The sequence below is a fragment of the Ochlerotatus camptorhynchus genome, unplaced genomic scaffold (genome assembly GCF_037179485.1).
Source record: "Ochlerotatus camptorhynchus isolate MF236.1 unplaced genomic scaffold, CSIRO-AGI_Acam_v1.1 ptg000307l, whole genome shotgun sequence".
NCBI classification, from domain to species: domain Eukaryota; kingdom Metazoa; phylum Arthropoda; class Insecta; order Diptera; family Culicidae; genus Ochlerotatus; species Ochlerotatus camptorhynchus.
The window spans coordinates 2,091,514-2,116,961 of NW_027040795.1; the positions used below are offsets into that span (position 1 = coordinate 2,091,514).

The 25,448-nt window shown below is 38.4% G+C and overlaps 1 protein-coding gene across 4 annotated transcripts in view; it reads left to right on the plus strand.

Annotated features, from left to right (window-relative positions):
- Shal (Potassium voltage-gated channel protein Shal) overlaps positions 1-25,448 on the plus strand; it is a 635,870-nt gene that overhangs the window by 208,393 nt on the left and 402,029 nt on the right. Inside the window, exon 1 of one of the 4 annotated variants that reach the window (XM_065229081.1) lies at positions 10,114-10,177. The exons of the other annotated variants lie outside the window; for them this stretch is intronic. The gene's annotated coding sequence lies outside the window, so the exon portion shown is untranslated. Of the gene's footprint in view, positions 1-10,113; positions 10,178-25,448 lie in introns of those variants that run through there. 4 annotated transcript variants of the gene reach the window in all.

The window sequence follows — 25,448 nt, forward strand, 5'->3', positions numbered from 1 at the left end:
ACAAACTCCGATCAGCCAATCTAAAAAAGTTCATGAATGTATGGCTTATCACTACAAACGAAAAAAAGATCAAGCACAATCGAAGTCATACTGGGAAATAAAGGAAAATGCGAGAGCTCACTAAATTGCATTTGCAACACGATAAACATTCCAAAACTCATTCAATCAGTCCTAATTATGGCACACAAGATATAAATCCAACTAAAACTGACCACCGATCCACAATAAGACAACCGGAAAACCCCGATCATAATTTAACAAAACTACCATGCCCCACTTGGATTAATACAACCGAACCAATTGGCTCTCCTCGCACAGCACCGACAAATTTGTTTAAGCATACGATATATAGGTATGATTAACTTTTCTTCCATCTAATTTTCGTAAATCTATGCTGATACAATGATCATTTATTCTATTCAACCCAGAGTCGAGGCCGAACACTTCATCAAGAAGATTAACGCAGTTAAACATTTTTAACCCCAAACCACCCTTCAAGACGCATTTTTGGCCTTTATTAGGAGATAAACTAAAAAATATTACGAACACAACATTAAATCGTGATTTTTGGCCTTAATTAAGAAGATAAAGGCGATTAAAGATTTCGAACACCAAAATCCCCTAAAATTGTGATATAGGCTTTAATTAAGGAGATAAACCCAACTTAAGATTTCAAATCTCAAAAACTCTCTCAAATCTTGATGTAGGCTTTAATTCATAAGGTAAAGACGATTAAATATTCCAAACACCAAAACACCCCTCAAATCGCGATTTATGCGTTAATTGAGGAGAAAAAACACAAAACATTATTTCGAACAGCAAAACACTCCTTAAATCGTGATTTAGGTCTTAACTTTATATCCTTAGGCTATTAAAGATTCTAAAGACCAAAATACCTCTCATATTGTAATTTAGGCCTTAATTAAAGAGATAATGGTAATTTGAGGTTTCGAACGCCAAATTACCCCTCAAATGGATTTAAAGATTTTGAACAGCAAAACAGCCTTCTTTAAATCTCGAAATAGGCCTTGATTAAGGAGATGAACGAAAAAAATATTTTAAACACCAAAATACCCCTTTAATCGCGATTAAGGTCTTAATGAAGGATATAAAGGCAATTCAAGATTTCAAACACCAAAATATCTCTCAAATCGTGATTTAGGTACAATTAAGGAGGTAAACGCAATTTAGTTTTAGCCCCGTAACGTGGGTAGATCACCTTTTCGTGGTACGTTACGGGATGTAAGACCTGCCACCGATTCCTAGTCCTGACTACTTTAAAATAGGGGAACAGGATTTTTCAGTAATCCAAGGAACACATCTTAGTCCTTGTTACTTTTTATGCCTTGTTGATAGTGACAAGACTCGGCTTTGTCCACCGAGGATGATCTTGAAACAAGGAAAAATTGAGTTAGTTAGTCTTCACCTATGTGATTCCTAATTTTCCATTCATTGTTCCCTAATTTGAAGTGGTCAAAACTAGAGTTCTGATGCATGGTCATAACCGGTGTCATTCCTTTATTTTGTTGCTAAGGAATCCAATTTTGACTGACAAGGGGCGCACCTTTGGAGGGTGTTTCAACACTCCGAAGGATATAAATAGCGGGACCTTTCAATTAGAGTCGGATCCTTGCGATAAATGCAAGAATGTTAACTTTAAAAAAATCGAATACTTCATCATTTCTCAATAGTGATGGAGTAATACGACATGCACTAAACTAAAGACACGAGATATACTACAATAGATCAAATAACTGGTCGCAGTGGTGTTAGGTCCCGAACAGAGGAAAAAAAAAACGCAATTTAAGATTTAGAACACCGGGGGGTATGGTGTCTTAATTTAAGACTTAATTAAGGAGATAAACGAAAAACATGATTTCGAAAACCAAAATATCCCTTTAATCGTGATTTAGGTCGTAATAGAGGATATTAAGGTGATTAAATATTTCAAACATCAAAACGCTCCTCAAATTGTAATTTAGTCCTTAATTAAGAAGATAAAGGTGAATCGATATGTCGAATGCCAAAATACCCCTCAAATCACAATTTTCGCCTTAATTAAGGAGATAAACGCAATTAAAGGATTCGAACACAAAAACAAGCCTAAAATCTAGATTTTGCCTTAGTTAAGGAGATTAACGCGATTTACGGTTTCGAACCCCAAGCCTCCCCTTCAAATCACGATTTAAGCTTAAACTAATGATGTGAAGCTGATTAAGGATTTCGAACACCAAAAATCTCCTCAAATCGCAATTTATGCCTTAATTAAGGAGATAAATGCAAAACACTATTTCGAACTGCAAAACACCCCTAAAGTCGTGGTTAAGGCCTTAAGTAAGGATAGAAAGGCGATTCGAGATTTCAAACAGCAAACCCCCCCTGACGGTGATTTAAGATTTCGAACGCCAAGTACCCATCAAATCGCATTTTTGACATTAATTAAGGAGATAAACGCAATTAAAGTTTTCGAACACCTAAACAGCTCTCAAATCGCTATTTAGGCATTAACTAAGGAGGTAAACACGATCTAAGATTTTGAACCCCAAATCCAACCATTAAATCTCAAATTATACCTGTATTAAGGAGTTGCTCGAAAAAAAAAAATGATTTAAACACCAAAATACCCCTTTAACCACGATGCACAAAACGTTGCGCATGATGCAAAATTTCGAACACGTCTTAAGCCGCGATACCGGTCTTAATCAAAAGATCAACACCATTGACGATTCGAACCCAAACCCCTTTCCCGTCAAACTGTACTTTAGGCTTAAAATAGTGATAAAATGCTGTTAAGGCTATTCAAGATTTTGAACACTGAAATACCCCTAAAATCGCGATTCTTGAGATAAACACGATTTAAGACTTCGAACCCCAACCCCACTAAAATCTAGATTAGATTGGTTAACAAGTTTATAGTCTAAGACTATTTTAGAACAAGTCAATCTGGTCAGCGGCACCAGTGGTGTAGTGGTAAGCGTATTTACCTTTCACCCCAGCAGGCCCGGGTTCAATCCCAGTCGGCGCCGCCGGGATGTTCTGAGGCATAACATCTCTGATCTCTGGTTCATGAGTTGATGGATCGATAGGTGGCGTGGTAGCTGCCTCCCTGGCGTCAGTAGCATTGGTTTTCAGCACGGAATCTGGTACTGAGAGAATATTCAAAATGTGGGATCTTGAAAAAAAAACATGATCTCAGATTTCCAACCTGAATTTTTTTTTTCAATGTTATTCAATGGAAATCTTCCGAAAATACCTATGGAAATGTAGGGAAAATTGAAAAGGATTTAAAGTAATAAAGGAGCTCTGTCCATAATCTCAAGATAATTTTGCATGTAGTTCTAAGAAATGATGAGGTGAATTCCATGGGAAGAATAAAGGAAGCCCTGAATTGAAGTCCTAGGTTATTCTCAAGAGACTTGTATTTGCATCGCGGTCCTACTTGGTCAATTTTAAGGCGAATTAAAAGAGATTTATAAACAGAATTTAAATGGTGTTCTGAAGAAATTATCTAAAGCAAATAATTTCAATACTATTTAAATTATCCTGAAAAAGATCCTAAAAAGATCTTCTAGTGAATTCTAAAGATAGGGGAAAGGGATGTAATGTCAGCCTAAATGCCCCTTATTTGGGGCCATAATATCAGTAATCGACTATATTTTCAATAGCGACCAAAAATATCCATTTGTACCGTCCAAACGACGCGTTCATCTAGATTAAATTGATGAATAGAAGATTTTTAGCGATGGACCCAATCTTAGATCCATAGGCCAACATTAGAACCATTTCCCCTATTTGTTGTTTTTGATTTTTTTTTTTTTTTTTTGTATATTAATTTATTTGATAAGGCTCAACCGAATTAACTTAACAGAGCCGAGGATTCATGGTCACTATACAATACATCTTAAAGCTATAGTCAAAAGGTACAACACAATAAACACTTTATCTTCCGCTATCCAAAAAGCCTCCTCCATCAGAACTGGAGCCGCTTCCAGTAGTTTCATTGTATGGCAAATTGTTGTACGCCAACGAGGGTCAGAGCACGTCCATTGCAGCAATGGACGCAAAACGTGGTCAGCACTCACACAATCATCACGAAACGGTTGCTTTCCAAAGTCGACGACGCATCGACCGAAAGAACTGCTGATGAAGAACAATGAGGAGAACCACACAATGGTTGCTGCCGAGTAAACAGACGATCGCGTAGCACACATCGAGAGTGGCCTGCTTTTGTCGACAGCCGAGTGAACAATGTTGTTTTTGATTTGATACGGTGTGTTTGGACTTTGTGAGGATTTTTGAGAACATATATTTGCAGAACATCCCTTTTAGTCTTTGTTGATCTTTTAAAAATAAAGATTTAAACTTCAGTATAATTTGGATTTCCTAGACCATCCCAAAAAATGTTTTATATTTATTTTAATTATATTAATTCTAACAAATAGGGCAAACATTGAAACTGAAACGATTGAACTTTGATTAATGGGGCTTTCTCCTCCGATATCCGGTAACTTGCTTCTATCTTAGCAGCATTCGCATCCAGACCAAAGACCTTGAAGAAATTGTAAATTTCAATGACGCTCCCACACTTCCATTTTAGAAGTCAAAACGAACGGTGTTCTTGACCTCAATTCCAGATATCATCAAATTTAAATTGCTTCACCGACCGACCGAGCTGCATGAAATGAACAAAGCAAGCGGGACAAAAGCCTCTATCGGCATTATAAGCGAGTGAAATGCCACCAAGCTATTGAAACCACCATCTGGGACGTCAAAATTCAAGTCTGAACTACTAAAATGGCGTGACTGGATTTTGGACTCTATTAGATCTAAAGGGTGTCCACAGTTAAATTGCATCACTTAGAAGTATTTGCCAAAAACTGATTATTATGAAACTTCCAGGAAATGTAATACTATATATAAGCTGGTTTGGGTATCTTTATTTCACTCTATTTCTTCACCAAATCCAAATGCCCGAACTTTCTTCTTAATTCCACCCATGAGGGTTTGTACAACGGCTGAATCGACATTTTTTTCTGCTTTAACCATGATTTCAACATTCCCTGCTCCCTAGTGCCAACTTTAGGATGCTTACGAAGCTCGTGCTTCATTATAGCCCAGTATATTTCGATCGGCCACAGCTCCGGTGTGTTTGGGGAATTGAAATCCTTCGGCACGAAATTGACTCCTTTCGTCTTGTACCACTCTAGAACGTCCTCAGAGTAGTGACAAGAGGCTAGATCCGGCCAACAAACTGAAGGAATGTTGTGCGATTTGAGAAATGGAAGCAGTCGTTTCTGCAGGCACTCATTCACGTAGACTTGGTTATTTACGGTTGTAGTTGTTACGAAAGGCTTGCTCCATTTTCAGCACAAACAAATCGCCTACCAAATCATGAATTTCTTCGACACTTGCTGTTTACTGAGGGGCTCTGAATCATCGAACTTGTCTTTTGCAGTCACATACTGGTTTCCCGGAATTAGTTTGAGGTCCGCTTTTACGTATGTTTCATCGTGCATGATAAAGTATGGTGGTGTGGTTTTGTTAACATATGAGAGTACAGCTTACGTGTCCGCGTTCTAGCTGTCCTATTATGCCGTTCATTGCGGTTTGGTGCTTTCTGAACCTTGAATGAACGTAGTCCTGCTCGTTTTTTGGTTTTCTGCACGAAACTTTTTGTCAGGTGCAGTTTTTCGCAACATCCCGAACGGTTTGTCGTTTGAAGACAGCAACCCCTTGCTTGTGATCTTCAACACAGTACGGAACATTTTTCTTCCACTCACTTGTTTCCGATCGACAGTTAAACGTTCTCCTAAACGTTTTATGTCACGAGATACAGTAGATTGTTGGATTCCCAACATCTTTCCGATGACTCGGTGCGAAAGATGTGGTTTGTTGATGTGAGTGTGCAAAATTTGCTCGCACACGCGCTTTTCCTTCGATTTCTTTTTAAAAACTACTAGAAATTTCACAATGAAACTCACGTAGTATAAACAAAACACGCTGAGGCCATCTCCCTCAAAATTTCATTAAAATTAACGTAAAGGGTGAAATGTTACAGATTTTTAAAAGTGTTACAATTTAACTGTTGACACCCTTAAACACGTTATGTTTAGTTAATTGTAGTAAGGTAAGTTATATATTTTTTAAATTCTTACTAAATATGCCCCCAAAAAACCTTATATCTACATTTGTAAAAAAAAAAATTAGACGTATATAATTTAAGTGACTGATGACCGTATGCTAAGGTTGATTGGTTTTTCTCGGTTCGCTGGCCACCCAATGGCATTTTCGCAATTTTTACATATACGGGTGAGTCTAGGATTGCGGTACTTTGGGGATTGGATAAGATGGAGCAACCATGTGGAAGGAAACCTACGGAGCATTCCGCAGTAATATATTGATAATCCAATTCTTCCATCTCTTGAATCACAAATCATTAACGTTGGTGAAGATGGTGATATGCATTGAATTGATTTATGTAACGTATACCTTTGGGCAAGGTTGCAAAGACTCATTTCAGCTAAAATAATGTTTTTCGGAATAATAAAACCAAAAGATGATATGATGGCATGTTTTACTTGTAACTTACAAGAAGAGGTTACAAAGTATGCGTTGGAAACATAAAACCTGTAAATTTTGCTTTCTATGAGTCACAATCAGCGATTTGCTGATCGCTGAGTGAGTGAGTGAGTGAGTGAGTGAGTTTGTGAAAAATCGCTGATTGTGACTCTCATGAAGTGAAATAAACAGGTTTAATATGTCAAACACATTCTTTGCAACCTCTTCTTGTATCCTACCAATTCAAAATTTGATCATGGCATCTAATTATTTCATAATTTAGAAAAACATTGTTCTAGCTGAAATGAGTCTTTGCAACCTTGCCTTTGGGAAATGTTTGAACAAGATTGTTTTTTTTTTTTTTTTTTCATAGAACTATGACTAGAAAACCGTCCCGTTTTTTAGTTGGACAGAACTGGAAACAATAAGAAGATAAGTTGCTATGCTTTTTCAAAAATAAACGTAAATTCTGATTTTGGACGCAGCTTTAAAAACAGAAAAAAATGTTTTTCACCATTCATTGAAAAAAAAAAAATACTTCCCTCGGCAATTTGAAAGTATTTGTCAAAATGGACTAATGATGAACTGTCATAGTATTGCTCAAATTAACCATGAAGGTTAAGAAATTGGTTTGAGTATGTCAACCGCTTAAACATTTTGTTGGAGATTATTGTATTACTTTAAAGGCACTGTTAAAACTAATTAGCGACATATGGACTGATATCAAGTAGCATTGAAAGTTTTATCATGGTTTTATTCTATTTTATAAGCACAAATCATGGACCATAAGGCTATGATAAATCCAAAATTGCCATGTCCACAAACTGCTCAAGATACATTAATATGACTGAAAAAAAAAATGAGGGATGCTATAAATCAGACTGATCACGAATATTGAGTACGATATATTGATGAAAATTGATAAAAACACTTCTATTAACAAATTTGCAAGCATTATGAGTCGTAAACAGATTTGGTTCAGTAAGGTTAAATGTGCGTTAGAATAAAAGCAGATTAGAAAAATATTTATTACAATAAAGTTTGTCACAAGGGTTGTTATATCATGTTTGCTAGAATATGAAAATTTATTACAAATAGACCAGGGCCCCCAAGGATGTTAAATACGGCCCTGAACCGAGGTATGAAAGATTTGTTTACAAAAATAAAGGATCCATCATCGCAGGATGTTAGTGGAGAATGCGGTATACCGAGCTGCGCTCCAATGCAGGAAAATGGAGACCGAAAAATGTGGAGTGTATTTGTAAGAGAAATGAATCATGTTAAAAAGAAATTCAAAAACCCGAATTTATCCACCTATGGTGTGATCAGACCCTTCTTACTTATTCAAGTTTATTTATTTTATTGTCATTATCAGTGACCAAGCCCCCCACCCCCGTGTCATCCAGTGACGCTGCGCCACTGTCTGGGGGTACCCGGAATATATCCGGGTGTAGTCTATTTGGTGAGGCTACCAATCACCTTATCATCGTATTTTAATGTGATTTAATGGGTTTTAATTCAATTCATATTCAAGCAACTTCCCCGTACCCGGAACATGTCCAAGTGTGTTCAATGTGGTCTGAAACACTTAACACGACTTGCATTGATCTTATTTTTGAATTCTGTAGTAATTTGATGTGTCGCATGATGGTTTTGATACGTTTTCCGTTAAATCCAGCGTGAAGGCCCATATTCACCGGATCTTATTCCGGCCATATCTCCGGAACCGGTTTACCGATTCCAAAACCGTTCAATAGCGTTCAATGGGACCCTAAGACCTATCATTTGGCGCCAAGTTTGTCCAAATCGGTTGAGAGGTTGCTGAGAAACGTGAGCGCATTCATTTCGTTACATACACACACACACATACACACATACACACGTACACACACACACACAGACATGTTCCAATCTCTTCGAGCTGAGTCGAATGGTATATGACACTCGGCCCGTCGGTTTTTCAAGTGATATCTATACCCTTCTTAGTAAGAAGGGTAAAAAGGTTGCCTACTGGACTCGAATCACGAACGTTTCGATGATCAGGCTTGTGTTTTCTCGACTGATCTCTCCATGCCTCGAGATATGGATAGGCTAAAATTGAATAAGAAGCGCTCATGGTACGATAAGTCGATTTTGTATGCTTTTTCTGCTGAACGGGAATTGGAGAGAATCGTGGCTACTGTGTGCATCGTTCTACAAAGTTATAAATAAAATGCTTGCTTGTATAGTCCAAGGCGTAGACAGAACATGAAATCGTCTGCACCGTCTGCAAGGTCGATTTGAATCATTCGCTGCGGTGGATGATAGGAAATGCCACTAACATTCATTGTAATAACTTTTTGGTTAGCGTGTAGATAAGATAAAGCGCAAAGCGAAATACTATTTTACATATGGTAAATTATGTTTTGCCTCTTCAATATTTTGTATTTTTTTAAGGGAGAGAAGTGATATAAATTAATAATAAAATTTTCATCTGCCTAATTGTGTGGCAAGTAAAATCATATTCTATGCCCAGGGAAGTCGAAAATATGTTCAACCCGAAGCATTCCTAGACCAGACTGAGAATCGACCCCAGCCGTCTAAAGCATAGCCTTGGTTTATAACTGCGCCTTTATCGATTGAGCTAAGGGAGGCCCCAACAATAAGGTACACAGTCTGAAAATAATCAGCACTATGTGGGTTTGAAGCACTTCAAACATGGACATTGCAATGTGAATATTTTAAATATTGATGATTCTGGTATACTAACAAGTGCTCTTTTTTGTTATTTCTGAGAGCAGCCCAAATCTAATTCCATTCAGATCACATTCAAACTTCATACGTTGTTCAGCATGCATGGAAGCTTGCAACAAATTGCTTCAACAACGTCTACGATGTAGATAAATTACACATTCTTTCGCTTCTAGTCATGAGAGCAGAACTGAGCATAGCATAGTACACATTTCTCATCAGCTGCCATCCACAACGCATAAGAAGTAGCTACAGTGTTTACATTAACCCTAGATTGCTGCCATGAATATATGCATGCATGTATCAGCATCACTTCTGCAAAAGCTAGCCGAACGAACCCGTTGAGATCTTAATTTACACATACGTTCTAAAAATAGCGTGATTAAAATTAATGGGAATCTTAAAATAGCTGTTGCAGCAGCATCATAACATCATTATTTTTAAATCTCAATCGTGAGATCGCAATACAAACCGGAGTATTATGTAAAGTGCCCAGTAGGACTGCGACCAAGTCAAATTATTATGAGTTTTGCCTGCTATTATTTATTTACTTCACTTCCCTCTGTTTATTTTCTTTACCCCTCGAGCTCAATACTGTGGTGATAATATTTTTCTTTGCGAGCTCATCTTTGCTACGCAGTGCCATCATCGTAGAAGTTATTCGCTGCTAGCCCCAGTTGTTCTGTTTGTATTGATATTTACATCTCGAGGTCACAACGGGGTTTGTTTTTCCTCGTGTCATCGTTATAACGTACAACAACCAACGCCAGTTACTAATGATCTTTCGCTCGACCTCCTCCGGTTTGACGTGCTCTGTAGTTGAGTGTTCTCCGGGTGAATTCTAAGATACCTAAGTATACCTTCATATTTGCTGCGGCAAGACTTGTTGGTAAGCGGGTAGCTTTTCGTCATAATTCCTATTTCGAACGCGTGTGAAATATCAACGTGCTACGTCAAGGAAGGTTAAGGGTGTGTTCACGTGTCTGGTATCATCTTCGTCACTGTCTGCGCAATTTCGAGATAATGGCGAGTGGCCTTACGATGATGACATGGACGACGATGACGGCAGCGACGAGACGCCTGTCTCGATGAACGGGTAAAAAAGTATTCATTTTCTCTCTACATCCATGACTTGAGAGGATGAATTACGCACGATGAGTGCCTCAGTCAGAATTGATCCAACCAGAAGCCACAAGACGACGACGACGACGATGGGTGATGATTGCGATGAGGATTAATGAAAGATGTTCTCGTTAATCCTGAATAAATGGGTTTTTCGGCTCACAACATTGGACAAGAAAAATGCTAATGAATCCTCGCTTTTTTTTTTGTACACAGATTTTGCAAATATTTCATCGCTGTATCACCACGGCCGGGTGTGAAAATCCGGTAAGACGTGAAAAACGATGTTTACCGTCGGTATGAATCGTGTGAATCGAACATTTTATTTCCATTCGGATAAAAGTCAATTCAAATTCCAATGAATATAAAATTCTCAAAAAAGTTCCATCATTCATTTTTATTGATTTTATTCCGTCAAATCATAAATCAAATCTACATCAAAATCCATTTGTTTACTCGAATAAAACGCTTCATTCTTGGAAGAAAACATTGTAATCTTGCTCACCTGTACACGATGGTATAATACAGCAGCGAGCATTACCAGAGATTACCAGAAAATTGCCTTTCGTTTTATAACCGCGTGCCCCCGCCCCGCCCTGCCCCGCCCTGCCCCACTCCCGCTGTTATTGCCGATTCACCCCTGCATGCAATACCATCATCCGCACATGACTCACACCCATCACAGATAACGAACCGTAATCCTTTACCAAGAAATGAGTCGTTCCGATCCGTTCGGTTCCTATCCATCTTGGATTTTACGAGCACAAGCGTATCTCGAAATGCTGCTAAATTTTCCTCGAATGCCTGGACCATCATCATCCATGAGGCACACAGGGAGCTCAATGATTATGTTTTGCTACAAATTGGTACCTAGTAGCAAAGCAAGATGAATGGGAAAGTTTTCCTTCTTCCCGAGCCCCTCCTGTCCTCCCCTTCCCTAACAAATGGAATCGTCTCCTCAACATAACTTTTTTCCTTTACATTGTCATGGGAAAAAACTGAAACAGCAAAAGGGAGGTTACAGATAAAAAGTAAATTGCTTGATACGGTACAAATGAATCACCAGAGTCGAGCTGAAGAATGTATTTCGATTGCATTGGGTGCCTACCCGAGCAAAGTCGGCTAACAAAATGAAAGCAAATCGATATTAAAGTGTGCAGTTCCTATCATAATGAAAACTCATTTTGAATTCAAATGTTGCGACATAAGTCTGATATCATATTGTGCTTTCATTATGCAGTCAAGACTTTTTTAATGAAAGCAACTTAACTTGAAGTTCTGCTGTTTACGTCTTGTTTAAAATTTAATTGAAATTCATCTGTCGTTGAACTAATGATTATCGTTTATCTGATTTGTTTAACACATTTTAGGTCATTCGTGACTTGCCCGCGGTGAGATTGGAGCCTAAGTCTTTCAGCTTGAGAAACATGAATGGTAACCATTTACTCTAGACCCGTATTCAGTTAAACATTATGAATGCAAAATCAATAATCAAATTGATTTCATTGAAAGCAGGATTAGTTTTCCGTTTGCTTCAACAGTGTAAAATTTTGCTCTCATTTTTGCTGTGTTAACCGTTAAGTCAACCAAAATGAGATCAACTGGAGTATTCAAAATAAGTTACATCATAACAGCAAATTTTGATTTCAATTTGATCTTAAGCTTTGCTCGGGTAGCCCTGGTATTGGTGTGGATGTAGCAGTTTAACCGATGAGGATATTTCGGGAATGATCCGTCGTTCTTTCAACCAGGGCTGCGGAGTCGATAAAATATGTTCCGACTCCTAACAAATATGTTTTGATCATTTTTACATGTAAGAATTATTTGAGTAATATAATAAACAAATTCATTTACACTTTTCATCATTTATTTTAAGGTCATTCTGTTGGTTGGGTTATTCATGCTATTTGGAGGCAAACCAGCCCCAGACTGAAAGCCTCCCTAATAAAGATAAATAAATTAATTAATTATTCATGCTATCTCAAGAATATAAAAAAAACCATATTGATCTACCGGGCAGGTAAATAGAACCTTTGTTACACAGTATCATTTCTTTTTAATATTATCCGTAGATAGACGAGGCCGTAATGGATATTTTTATTTATACCGGCCTTTGCCTGGTTAGAAAGATGAATGTTTCAATCCAATTCGTGATGCACCAGTTTTGATAGCGATTGTAAGAATGGGAATGATGTATAGACCAAGATTTAAAGTACCTGCTACACTTATCAATATATTGATAAAAAAAGTTGGAAGATATATTTTCAAAAATATTGATGACATAAATTTAAACTGTCATTATTATTGCAAATCCCCAAATATTGAATAAAGTGAAATTGAGTACTATTATTGTGAATACTTTGACCTGTGTAACGTGCGCTTTAGGTGCATAGTCCAAGATTATGCGAATTGCTCAATTTACGGGCAAAACGCTATTTCTAAACAATCTAAATTTGAGTAGGATCTACTGCCGAAATTGAGAAAACAAATTGAAGAAAAAATAAATTTGAACTGAATCCGATTGTAATTTTGTTATCTTGTGAGTTACAAACTTGTGTGATCAGTATTGGGTAGCCCTTGAATTGTTTAGAAATAACGTGTTTACGCACAATAGAAAACAAACTTGTTATATACGGCCAAAGAAATTAACCCAAATTTGAGTTAAGTATATTCATTAATCGCAAAAAGTGAAAAAAAAACTCGAATATGAGATATGCAAAGATTGAATTCTCTCTGTTTATTGGTACTACTCCTAAACTGCGAAAAAATTTCGTAAAATTTCAAAATTTTCCGGCAGATTTTTGAGGTTTTCCATATTATTCACATGTGGCAAATTTACTTATCGCAGAGTTCCTGCACTTTTTGTGTTAAAGAATTAACTGAACTCAAATTTGGGTTGATCTCATTGGCCGTTCGACGAATATAAAAGGAAAAAAATCCAGCTGGTCTTATTGGAATACATGAGAAAGATATAAAACTCTTGGCATCGTCACAGTACAAACATAGAGGTAACTCTAAGACCAAAAGGTCCCGAAAAAACATGTACAACTTTTTGGCTCAGCTTTGGTAATTTCTTCTGTTCCAAGCTAATCGGTGCACCCCTCGAAACATAGGAAAATTCACGAACCCCTCATTTTATCGGTCAAACTTTCATAGCGAATCAAAACAAACATTGTGTAGTACTAGAATTTTTACTAGAATGGGATCCGTTAATCGATTTGCTTAGGACCAATAGGCTAGCCAATTTAAAATCATTAGTTTATAACAACTAAACTAAACATAATGCCTTCCCCTGACTTAAAAAAAACGGGGTTTTACGGAACGCAAGTATTAAGATCGGGTTGTGTGCGACGGCAAGACGTGTGAAATACGATTTTAATACCTATGTTACGGTACTAACAAAGGTAATAAGAAGGGAATCTCTTTATCTCCAACATCCAACGTCAGATCGGTATGAATTTTTTTCTACATGTAGATATTGATGAGATCTTTGTACTGTTGAAAATTTCATGTTGATGGAGCGTTCCGTTGATTTGAAAAAAAAAAAATCATTATCTAAAATCATTCTGCTCGGTATATCTCCGGAACCGTAAGTCAGATCAAGAAAAAAATCAACTCTCAGCCAACAATTTTTTTTTCCTTTGGTTTGTTTTTTCCGTCGATCTTGTTTTCCGTGCTGAGCACCAATGCTACCGACACGTGCCAGGAAGGCAGCTCCCACACCTGGACCCTACCTATCGACCCATCAACTAATGAACCGGGGACCAACGGCTTTACTTCCCATCCGAAGGAAGGCGTGATCAGAGATGTTATGTCTCAGAACATCCCGGAGGCGCCGACTGGGATTGAACCCAGGCCTGCTGGGGTGAGAGGTAATCACGCTTACCACTACACCACCGGCGCCGTTCAGCCAACAATGTTTTCCAAACTAGATCACACATACACCATTTCCAAAACTCATGGTTTTAACATTTCAACTAACTAACATGTTAACAGTGCTTTATGCACTCGGAACCCAACGATGGCAGTTTATTCTGTTGTGAGAGAGCTTGTGTTTAAACCAGAGTTACATTTTCCTCGTGTGTGCAAAAATGTGCTGCCGAGACTCTCAACAAACCGTCTCCCGTCGCAACGAAAACAACATGTGACGAGCGAGAAAGAGACACGCGAGAATAAGATACGAGCGAGAAACAAATGCGACACCCAAAAATTCTGGCGTGCGCGAGGCTCGCGCTGATCTCATGTGCCTCATCTCATGTGCTACGATTAATGCTAGAACTGCAGAGCTCGAAGTTCTGGAAGGTATAGGTAAGCGAAATACAGGCTGTTGAAACTTGGTTGCTTTGACCGACATTTCATTTGCGTTTGCACAAACCATTCCTATTTTAGATGAAAGGTAGCATATATTAGGTGCAGTGCTTACATTCTTGAAATCCTTTAATAGCAAAAGCCATTAATTTGCCGGTCAATTGTTTTTTTTCCGGTTCAACACTAACATGACTAACATCTGTTGACACGTTATTTTCAAAATATAGAATGGACAAAAATTCTACAAAAAGTGTATCAGTATTGTTTAGTACGGGGATTTGACCGTTGCAAGACGTTCAACGTAATTTAACCATTCATCGGCAACACAAGTGGTATATATTGTGAGATGGGATGGTACGTATTTTGAATAGATTATATCGAAATGCTACGAATGCAGCAATGTTATGATACCAACGCTTTCTGGTTGGCACGGTACGATCTAGGTGGCTTCTGCTGACCATTGCTCTGCGGGTTTCGATGGCATCGTTTTTGCGTCGATGCCCGTAATCGCTAAAAAGAAATAACCTTTTCGGTTAGATAATGGGCGACCTTGCCTTTGTATACCAACAGTGTCAGAAGGTAACACCTGAGTATCGGCACAAATTCCACAAAGTGACCACCAAGCGCCACCATCTCGCTACAACAAACCAGAAAGTGGTACAGCCATTGCTACAATTTGAAAATACCGTGTTGAAAGTTGATCTATGCATTTGAAAAATTATGATATTCAAAAACTTAAGCACATTCTTAAGTCATCCTGTTTTTAGCAACTCGCTAATTCAGATCAGAAGAACATCAGCAAATGCTGATCTTTTAAAACTTCCTGGCTGTCTAGGGAGCATATCTGAAAGAATATCCTGTTACTTATGCAACGTTTCCTGAACATCTACAAAATCTTTACAAAGTTTTAGAAAATTTACTCAAATTTCAAAGTACCTTGAAATTAAACGATGGTCCAAAATCTTCATCTTCAGGAGGTTCATTGGGATTTTTAAGATCTCTGACAAACTGCTATGAAGTTCCCTAAACTCAAACGAAGATCCCTGAAGTCTTCTATCTTTACGATGTTACAGTTCCCCGGTTGCGGTAGAGCAGAACTACCATAGGGCGGACCAATCACAAACACTTAAGGCAATGTGCACCAACAAATCAAACAAAATCATGAGAACATAACTTGTTAACAAACGTGTATTCTCATTGCCCACATATTCTCCCCTCCTAGCTCCTGCTCCTGTCTCTCTCTTTCTCCTACTCTTGTCACTCTTCCTGGACCTGTCTAATGCTTGCTAAACAACATAACTCTTCTCTTTTCCTTTCTTTCTTCGGCGTCGCAAAGCTTCCGCCCACTACGTATATTGGAACGTACTCACATGTTCTCCTGCTCGCCGTCGTTGTTGCCACTGAGGGGCTCACTGCATGTCCTCGGGGCTCGCGATTGACTAGCTTCCCGCCGTCGTCTAGTCGGCAACTCGACGAACGATCGTCGTACGCTTCCGTCTGAGACCGACGTCCTGTTGGTCACTCGCCGCACGGTACCAACGCTCGCCGTCACACGGGCCTCCGTAGTTGGTCCTCGTCTCACCTCCGTCTTTGACCGTCGAGCGGTCCAATCGCTTGCCGTCACACGGAGCTCCGTAGTCGGTCCTCGTCGCACTACCGTCTTTGACCATCGAGTGGTCCAATTCCGTCGACGTCAGTCGGCCTTCCCGCACTTCCCGAATCTTGAGACCGTGGAAAAATAAAGCGCCCTGAAAAGGCTTTCTATTAATATCGGCAGAGACAATACTTGTGCCGTGAAACTCACCCTCGGATCGGGACGCTTCTTTCTCGTTCCAATTCAGTCGTTTTCCGTGCGGTCCGTGTAGCGACCGGTTGATCACTGTTCCTGGCTCAAGCCGATTTGAAAAGTGCCTGCGACTACGCTGAATTCCTGTCCAAGAGTCCGTTTTGTGACCAGTGCGTGTGCACGTCTTCTACGGGCGGTTAGCGTTGGAAGTGGTTTGGCCGGCTGTACTGTCCACCCGTCTACTTTGTCGGCACTCTGCACTCGTACCGGAATTTTTCTACCTGGTGTGCCAGATGCCACTATGGCGGTCCACCAATAATGATTTTTTTCACTGCCGCTTTTCTTCTCCGAACCGGCAGCCACGGTGTTGTTGTTCGTATGCGTGCGTTCTCCTCCTTTCATGCAGTCTCGAACGGAAAACGAGCTCTTACCACGGTGTCAAACACGAGAGATGAGCAAGACATTTTCTTGTGTGCTTACGTTTTCAAGCCAGGAAGGGGTTTGGACTTTTTGCTATAATATCCGTGTTACTACACTGAGTACAATTTTCATTACATTTTGTACTATTCTTTTACTAATGTAAGATTCTAAACTTCATCTTACAATAAACGGAACAACGAAATTCCCTGAACTTTTTCAAAATGCCCTGTATTTCTATTAAGTTAGTTCCTCAAATTATTACGATCCACAAAACTTCATCAAAGCTTGCTTCACGTCTACGTTTCTCGTTGATTTTCCGCAAAGATGCACGAAATTTCCTGAATTTGTGCGGAATTCTCTGAACTATTTCAAGTCCATGAGGTTTCATCAAAGCTCTGAAGTTATAAAAAAGGTCCCTGAATAATAAAGAGGTTCCCTGCCATGAAACAATAAACTTCTACGAAGATATCGAAACTTGTATAAAGTTCCCACTTCTACGAAGTTTTCTGAACTTTTCCATGATCTCAGAACTTCAAATAATTTCACTAAATTTAGCTCATGATTCATCTGACATATGTTGGTCTTAATGCATAAAACAAAATATAATAATAATACCAAAGAAACATTCAAAATCAGGACAGTGTTCTAGTGAAAACAGTTAACGGAACATTAGAGTCCAACGAAGCATAAGTGTTACTAATCTTATTGCCAACAGTATGAATAGCCTCATTCAGCCCATACTGTCAATTACGAGCTGCGAGGTGTATGAAGTGTCGTTGTCTTATAACTTTTTCAGGTACGTAGAAGAAGAGTTACCGAAGCAGTTCGATGAAACTCTACGAAGTTCACTGAAGTTCGGTGAGCTTCTACAAAGTTAGCTGAACTTTATAGAAAAATCTGCACTTCAAGAAAGTTTCCTGAACCTTTAAAAAGTTCCCTCAAGTACCACGAAGTTTCTTGAAGAACTATAAAATTCCTTGCAACTCGGATAGCAGTTCGTACCCTGGTTTAGTGGCTGTAGGTGCATTGTCAGACAGCAACAGCAAATCAAAAGAGGAAGTGGTAGAGGTGTTGCATGAAGAGGTGGTGATAATGGACGTGCCTTCAGGAGACCGATAAAGCATGCAAAAACGATCATCAGCATCCTCGGCAGAAAGAGTTTGTGGATCTATCGAGATTCGATGCGTTGCAAGCACAAAAAAACTATAGGAAATCGATTTAGATCTCCATTGTAATATTTGTTTAGTCCTTCGGCTCCGCAGAGCTTTCAAAGATATTAAGCTTACTAAATAAACATTTTGGAAAACATGGTTTTAGATTCAGATACTGACCGTTGAGTGTGACAAATATTTTGGATTCATCCCAAAATTTACAATCCAGTTTTCTTATTTCTCATCATATTTTCAGGTTGACTATTACTTGGAACGAACACACCATGCTTTTTGTCTAAATATATTTGAACAGTTCTCAAATGTAAGTACATGTTTGAATTAACTAGTTATGTCGGCTACAGCTGGAAAGGCTGAAAATACTGATGGATGAAGTCACACGAATCAATTTCTACAACGAAGTTTTTTTAAAGAGCTCTCCGAACTATTGGTTCTCTGCCAGCTGCAAAATACCTATAAATTTGATCCACCAAGATCAATCGGATCCAAATCAGGCTGATCAATATCCCAAAATTTGAGCTAATTTGTTGGCGAACTGATTCTGCACTGGCTCTTTGAAGTTTATATGGGAATTACTATGAGAAAAGTGTATTTTTTGTCCTCATCGTTCTAGCCCTGCACCATAATGATTTAAGGAAAAGTTGTCCATCAGAGCCCCCCCCCCCCCTCTTACGTGAAAATTTCCCAGCTACAACTTTGTTCAAAACCACTTTTCAATTGAATGTCAAGAAAATTTGTTATTATTTAATTTCCAAGTTGATAACTTGCTGGTAGGATTAATCGGCAACACTGCATCTTGCCCTTATGACATAATAGCCTCGATTTTTTGTTCTATTATTCCAATTTTGTCTGCTGAGTAGTAAATGCACCATGTCAGAAGAACATCATCTTCTTAATCAATTAATAACTAATTATCCTAACGGTTCAATTTTTCAATTCGCACATAAACTTCAAAGGGCCAAGTGCAGTATGAGTTCGTATCCTAATCAGAACAAATTTTGTGAGAATGATGAGAATGATGAGCTAATTTGAAGTTGTTTGAACTTGGTGGAGCTAAATCAATATTTTGAACCATGAAAATTCCATGCGCATGGATCGGTAACAAATAACCCTGCCGGTAATTGATTCGTAATCGTTTAACTCATCTTCCGCTTGAAATACTTCTAAAAAACCACAATTTCTCAACCCTCAAAAGCTGAATACCAACTGATTGAAATCAATCAGTTGTACCAGAAACACGAGAATGTGACAGGACTACAACAGTTCTCTGCTGTTTTTTTTTTATCACCAACCAGCCACTTTTAGCATGCACGCAGGACGTAGGTACGCTGCCGATCTCCCTGGAGCTCGCCGAGTTTAGCTCATGAGACACAGCACATGTGACACGAATGAGGCACGTAGGAACAAAAAAGAAACGCGAAATAATACGTCTCGAAATGTACCAGGCACCTACGATCTTATAGAAAGCGTGTCTCTATCACGCGGGATGGATGCACGTGTACATTAACTCTGGTTTAAACACTTGGTATTCTGCTCTTTAAGCAAAAACGATCTCTCCAGGGTCATTGAGCGTATATGAACCACAGCACTCCACGACAAAATATGATTAAGTTTTCGCTTGGTATGCACGCTTGGTACAACAGAGATACGCGATAATTCGTATAGTTTCAGCGTTCGATGATGGTTAATTTTAAATATACGAATGGTACTGCCAACGACGACTACGACGGTGCCTACGACAACGACAACAGCGAATTTAGACCATAGCATTTGTCTAGGATATAACACCATTCCCCGGCATCTCCACTGGATCTTCATGTCCGCTATCTGTCACTGTTTACAAAAATATCTAATAAAGGGTGTCCCACATAAAATTACATCACGGAAAAAACACTATCATTACCCATTGGGTATTTTCTCTTGATATTAATTGAAGTAGTTTAGAGTGTATTGTTTACACTGTATTTTTATCGCTGTCAGTTTTTCGAAAGTTTGAAAAAATGGCGTCACCCGAAAAGCATCGTCGCGAATTGATTTTGCGCAAGCACCTGGAAAATCCTCAACTCTCTCATCGGGACATCGGAAAACAACTTGGGATCGTGCAGTCAATGGTAAGTCGTGTGATTAAACGTTACTATGAAACTCTGAGCATCGAACGGAAGGAGAAATGCGGTCAGAATGGAGGGACTGCATACGTATAAAGTGCAGAAGGCTCCAAATCGTGACAAACCGTAAAATACGGTGGGAAAGTCACGGGCTCGGAAACTGTACACCCAGATGCTGACGAAGCCTCATTGTCTCATCATGGATGATGAGACTTACGTCAAGGCGGACTTCCGGCAGCTTCCGGGGCTATTGTTCTTCATCGCCTAGCACAAGTTTGATGTTCCGGAGGAAGTAAGGAAGCAGAATCTTTCAAATTTTGCCAAGAAATACATGTTTTGGCAAGCGATCTGGTTATGTGGCAAACGGAGTGCGCCGTCTACAGAAGCGTCTGCTTCCTTTGTTGAAGCAACACGAGGGCCCTACGACCTTCTGGCCGGATATAGATTCGTGCCACTATTCAAATGTTTTCCTGGAGTGGTACGAAGCCAACGGGGTCACTTTCGTACCCAAAGACCCCCAACGCACCGGAACTAAGACCCATTGTAAATTACTGGGCTATTATGAAGCATGCACTACGGAAGCATCCCAATGAGGTCAAATCTCAAGACATGAAGAAAAAGTGGGTTTCCGTACAGAAGAAGCTGCAATCAAATGTTGTACAGAACCTAATGAGCGGAGTTAAGCCTAAGGAGGGAGCGTACGGTAATGGTATTGAAGTTGAATGAAATAAACAGTGATGGAAAAGTTCGTAAAAAATCACTATGACTCGCGAACTTTTTCCTTGGAGAACTTCGTGAAATATCGCGAACTTTTCCAACACTGGAAATAAATATGCCAAAAGCTTACTAATAGGTTATATTTTTCTGTCAGAAAGTTTGAAAAGGATCGGTTAACTAGGTAATTTTCTACAGCGTTTTTCTCTTGATGCAATTCGATGTAGGACACCCTTTAGTAATAACCTTTGTCGTAATACTTCCTTTAACAAAAACAATTTTTTTTGCATTGTAATGGTCATCTGAGAGGAGACTTGCGTCTAGTGCTTTCCTCAGAAACGGTTCACCGAAAGGGTGGCATCCGAACTCGGAGAACCGGTCTTCCGGGAGCCAATCCACTATAGCATAATTTCATGAACACTTAAAGCTCGATTTCAGCACAAACAAATGATATTAATTGCAAACATTCTAAATCCGGGGAAGAAAAACACGCAGCAAAAGCAAGCACGTCAGATTTCAAGCGCGGTTTACCGTGATCGTTAATACCTTCAAGTGAACAAAAATCTCCATAAAGTCCTCTTATTTTTTTTTCAAGAATGCAGGTTGACCTGATCATTTTCTCAAGATCTTGAACTGTCCAATCATTAATATAATGTTTCTCAAATATGCTAAGAGGATACCAGGTAGATCAGCAATTATTGCAAAAATTATAAAATATCTTCATCCAGCTACCTTTTAGCACAACATCTTAGCGATGGTCCTAAAAAGCGGGATCCGGTTGTGTGATTCTATTGGTGATTTATCATGTAGCTGCGTATTGTTCTTAATTTTCTGTGAAAATTTATCGGGAATTGGGTTGTTTAATTTTGAAAAATATATCGCTTTTTAAATATCATCTGAAAGGGCTTCATTTTCTGAGCACAGCACTTTCATCTCGATTTTTAAATCAAGATTAAATAATAACTTCACAATTACAATTACAATAACAATTTCGGCTGCAGATTAGCTTATACAGCCAAAATTTGCCTTATACAGCTAATTTTTGCCTTTTTAAGCTAGTCTGCAGCTTAAATTGTTTGTTGGGCAATTGAGAGTTCAGTTTTGAACCCCTTCGGATACGGTTGTGTTTTAAGTTTGCTCTCTGTTTTGTGCGTGCGTTCGCTTTCGTAGCTTTCGGCTGTTTTTGCCTGATTAGCGCTGGCACTGTGTCTCCCGGGCGTTTATACGTGTGTGATTGGTGGTTTTCTCGCTTTCTTGGAAGTTTCATAATCGAGAAAGAAAACGTGATTCATCATGTTTGCAAACATCAGAAGAGATGTCGTAATTTGCGTTGTTTGTTTTTTATTTTCTTCGCTTGTGCTCCCGGATCAGAAATTTGAGGCATCGTGAGTGATATGTCGTTTTAGTTTTTACTACACTACGGTGGCAATAAGCCCGAGTCATTGACAGTTCATCAACATTTGTTTGTAAATAAATGTGCAACCGATAGCTACACCCTTATATTTTTCGGTGTTCGGCGGTGTAGCACCGGTGTAGCTACACCGCAAAAACGAAAACGACATCAGCTTTTAATATCAGTTTATTTACGCGTTCCATGATTTTATGAGCGGTGGTGTATATTTTCTCTTTCTTTTGTGTGTGTTTGTGAGCAGAAGCGCTCGATGCCTGCGTCGAAGGGGCTGGTTTTTCTAATCGTTCTATCAACCGGTCCGCACTCGTGTTTATTTCAGTTACCATGGGGACGTAATTTGTGATTAGTCCCGGTCCCTTTCAAACTGTATCATTATTTATGTACGACCTTAAATTTGAAATGACGTTTCACATTCATCTAGTGATGGCCGATTTTCATTCGAATAATCGATTATTCGATTAACGAACCGAAAATTAAAATATTTGTAATTGGTTATATCATGCTGATATAAGCATTAACCTCACCAAAGGATCATCACCCATCGTTTCAAACATATGCTGCACTCTCATTGGTGGAAAAATGACAGCACAGCGAACAAAAAATAATCGATTAGATTTTAATCGAATAATTTAATAAATGGGACATCTCTGATTTTGTTGTGATTGTTTTGATAAAAAAAAGCGCAAAATTTCCTCTCTACCGAGGGGGCAGCAAAAGCACAAAATTACCTTGCATACGGAGGGTATTCATTGGATGAAAGGGACCGTGAAAGAGGACACTAAAATAGAAAGTTTTTCTTCCGACTGTTTCATCTTAGTATTCATCTTTGACCAAACCAACAGAGCATCGATTAAGCTATGCTCCATCTCAACTTGATGTTCAGAACGTCTACACTCAAAATAATTATCTAATGGTTGAAAACCATGTGAATTCACATAGCTTTCATGTGATCATATAGCTAAAAATCCCACCACAAAATCACATGAATATTTTAAAGCCGATGAAATTCATATGAAAGATCAGATAAAATTAACGAGATCGCATAAATGTTATGTGAAATTCAGATGAATTTCATTATTTTTGTTTATGGATGAAAATCATTTGCGTTTCCAGTGGAAGCTACATGAAAACTATTTTCGGTATATTTTCTTAAGACAATCAGACCATGAACCATTTAGTCAAGGATTTTTTTCACGCAGATGGCGCTGTTCCATTGGTAGTAAGTAATTAAAATCCCCATATAGAATTTGTATAAATGGAAATAATACGCTTTTGATGCATATTAAAGTGAAAATACGTTGACGACATCCTAAAGAAATTAAATTTTGTTAAACAAGCTAGAATTAAATAAAAGAGATTTTTTCCCATACATTTCTTAACCGCTTTACTACCAGTCCCAGAGAGCCAAAAAATTAAATTTTGAGAAAGAAAATTTTCTTAATATCTCACCGTGCCAAGTATTTTAAAGACATTTAATTTGTGATTTCCCTCTCACAGACTACAACATAGAGTACTTGACATGACACTGCAAAACATGTCTGGTACCTCTATGTATGCATTTAGATTACCATCCGAAGTCCCTCCTGTTTTACATGTTCTGCAAAAAAGATGCTTTCTGCCACGCCCCATTCATAAAAATCGGTGGGAATTCCTGTAAGGGGTGAGCTATTTGTGTGCAGAATGTGTGAAAAATGAGATGTTAATCTAAATGCTTTTATAAAGGTACCAGACATGTTTTGCACAACACTGTCCTCTGTCAACAATTAACGGAAAAAAGATTATGCGTAGTGTCCGATAGATGTCACCGCAAACAACAGCAGTGACATCTGATGGAAAAATGAATGCAGAAGCCTGACAAAATGGTTAATTACAAAGCTGAGAAACCGTTTGTCTGGCCCGCATCTAAACATGATTCCTACAATCTGTTGGAGAAGATGTTTGGATTGAGTAAGTGTTTTTTAGACAATGAAATTGCAGTCCAAAGACAAAATCAATTCGTCTTTAAGATGCAAGTTGTCTTTTCTCTCACTATATTTCTAATAAAAGTGTTAATAAGTGTAAAGAGTAAAATGTTACTTGCAGTACAGATAACGCCAGACGATGAGACCAACAGCGACATAGATGCAGAATCAGCACGAGCTAAACACAGCGGAATGCTGAGTTGTATCATTGATGCCACCAGAAGCCAATATCAACAGGAATTGGCAAATGTAATTAGAGTTGAGTCGGCCACATACTAGGGTGAACACAAAATGTACAAGCAAGTGCTGGATTGGAATCCTGCAGACCATCGCAGCAGAGGCAAGCCAGGAGCCAGAAATGACTTGATGACTTGAATTCAAATTCAGTTGATCGAAAACATATACAAAATCAAACCTTTTATTAATAGTATCGAACTCGAGTTTTATGGATTGTTAGACCATTGTCCATCAATCTGAGCCATTAGAAATGTGTACTGACAGTTTTTCACAAGCCTACTATAGAGATATAAAAGTTATTTCTCATATCGGTGTTATTCATTTTTTCATTCTGTTGGTCATGAATTACATTTATTTTTACTGCACATGCCCATTAGACTGATGTAAAATTTGAAATTTTCGCTCCACAGTGTTCAAACGGCTTAAAACCGGGTCCTGATTAGCCTCCAAAATTTTAAACTAAATTGATTAGAAACTGACTTGGCACAAACCATTTGAAATTTATATGGAAATTACTATGGGAAAACAAAACTTTTTTTTCATTTTCTTCTAGCTTTTTTTACATATTGTACTGTTAACAAACTTTATTGCTATTTTTATGGGAATTTGTATCAGCTACAACTTTGCAGAAAATCGTTTTTCAGCCAAACGTCAAATTAAATAGTTATTAATTCATTAATTGTTTAAGATATTGATAATTTTATGGCAATATTAAGCAACTGTATTGTGGGCAACACTTCTGCAGTGTGACATAGTAGTCATGATGCTTGTCCTCTATTCTACGCGCCATAAACACCAATGTTGCCTGCTGAACAGTTGATTGAGCATAATCATAAGACATCAGTGACTTGAATCATTAATATTTTTTGTTCCTTACATTTGATCTAAAACTAATATTCAACAAAATTGTAGCTGAGAAAATTTTCA